The sequence below is a fragment of the Cicer arietinum genome, chromosome 3 (assembly GCF_000331145.2).
Source record: "Cicer arietinum cultivar CDC Frontier isolate Library 1 chromosome 3, Cicar.CDCFrontier_v2.0, whole genome shotgun sequence".
In the NCBI taxonomy this organism is placed as follows: domain Eukaryota; kingdom Viridiplantae; phylum Streptophyta; class Magnoliopsida; order Fabales; family Fabaceae; genus Cicer; species Cicer arietinum.
The window spans coordinates 50,956,097-50,958,085 of record NC_021162.2 but is presented as its reverse complement, the minus strand read 5'-3'; the positions used below and the strand labels follow the sequence as shown (position 1 = coordinate 50,958,085).

General features: G+C 34.0%; 1 pseudogene; it reads left to right on the top strand.

Moving 5' to 3' along the window:
* The window catches only part of LOC101490277 (disease resistance protein Roq1-like), a 2,519-nt pseudogene extending 1,347 nt beyond the window's left edge, over positions 1 to 1,172 (top strand).
* Positions 1,173 to 1,989: the final 817 nt, after the last annotated feature.

Here is a 1,989-nt window from a genome sequence, read left to right as displayed (position 1 = left end):
AGAATTACCTAGTTTATCTAGAGTACCAAATTTGGGGGCACTATGTCTTGACAACTGTACTAATTTAATTAGAATCCATGACTCAGTTGGATTTCTTGATAAACTTGTTTTATTAAATGCTCAAGGATGCACTCAACTAGAAATTTGGGTACACAACATCAACTTGTCCTCTCTAGAGACTTTGGATATGAGGGGTTGCTTGCGTCTTGAGAGCTTACCTGAAGTATTGGGAAGAATGGAGAAGTTAAGAGATGTTTATTTAGATCAGACTGCACTAGATAAGTTACCTTTTTCAATAGGTAATCTTGTTGGGCTCCAACAACTATTCATGAGGGAATGCCAATGGATGATTCAGTTACCAAGTAGTATCCATTTATTGCCCAAACTTGAGATAATAACTGCTTAAGGTTGTCGAGGTTTCGATTATTTGACAATAATAATCATAAAGAAAAAGTTGGTTCACAATCACTAGTGATTCCAGCAGTCATGCGTATTTATGATGAAGGCATGGAGAGCTTACTTGATGTGTGTTTTCTTAACATGTGTCCTAATAACGTCATAGAAGTATGCAGTCCTTCGTTTGCTAATGGAAATATTAGATTAGTGTTTTTGGAAGGGACTAAACAAGGGGATGTAAATTGGTACCAGCTGGAAATCAAGGAATCATCTATGTATTTTTGGTTCGGAAAGAAATTCCCACGGATATCTCTATGTTGGGCAGGACAACCTCAAATTAATAAAGACAATATGATGTTGGATTTCAAGTTCAGCGTACTCATCAATGGCACTAAGCAACTCACTTCTTCATGTAACTACATATTTTCTGCAAAAAAGATGATGCAGCAAGTACTTTTCTGTGATTTAGAATGCAAAGTGGGAAAGCCATTTTCAGAGCATGAATGGTATACGGCAGAGATTTTATGTGAGTTGAAATACCACATGCCATGTGGCTTGGAAAGGGTACTGGATATCAACGACAGGAGGACCATAATACGAAGTTGGTCCTTCATTCGTTTCGGTGTAGAAAACAAGGAGGATGTCATATTTCCGCCTAGGTTTCAGAGTTGATGAGTTACAGAGAAGAAAAGAAACATTGAACGTAGTCAATGGTTCCAACAAACACTGATGTGTTGGGAGTCTCAATCACAATGTTAGATAAAATTGAAGTTAGTTGTAGGTAGTTATAAGTCGATTACTATTGACTACTAGTTAAGATTTATTAGTTTGGTTATATATAAAGTGTATCACATATTCATTGTAGTCAACTTTTCTCATTGAATCAATTCCAAATAGAACGCTCATGACTTAGCTGTTTTTGTGTTTTCAAATACAACATTCTCTCAAAAAACCCTGTAATAAATAGTTGATCTTGAAAAATCTGACCTACCCAAATGATTTTCTGTTTTTGTGTTTTCAAATTTAATCAACTGGTTTTTTGTCTCTTTCTTATGCGTCTTTTCAACTTTGTCTTAATTAATCAACAAAGCCGCACAAGTCATTCTAAAAAATGACTTGTGATTTTAAGTTGTTCATTGTACCAAAGGATATCTTGTAGCTAGCAATATTGTGAAGACAACTTTTTTTGTTATGTTCTTCGTAAATGACCATATTCTTTTAGATTCACTTTATTTATTTTAATTTGATCTCAATTTGTATTACTTTGAGATAATAAAAATATGTAATTTGATAGAGACCAGTCTCCAAAATCAATAGAAATTGTAATATTGCATGATAATAAGAAATATTATAGAGAATGATCCTTATAATCCCAGAGCAATGCTCCTCAGCGAAGATAATTTCTTTGTATTCCCAAATCTAGAAGGTCCTAACTAAATATGATTCTGAAAATGATTTCCTCCTTGCTAACCGTCTCCTTAATATAACTACATTCTCCTGCTAACAAATTTGCTACATAAGCATATCGTAAACAATTCTCTATTTGGCCCATTTATTGTTCTAGGCCCAAATCAAGTACCTAATATAATTCAT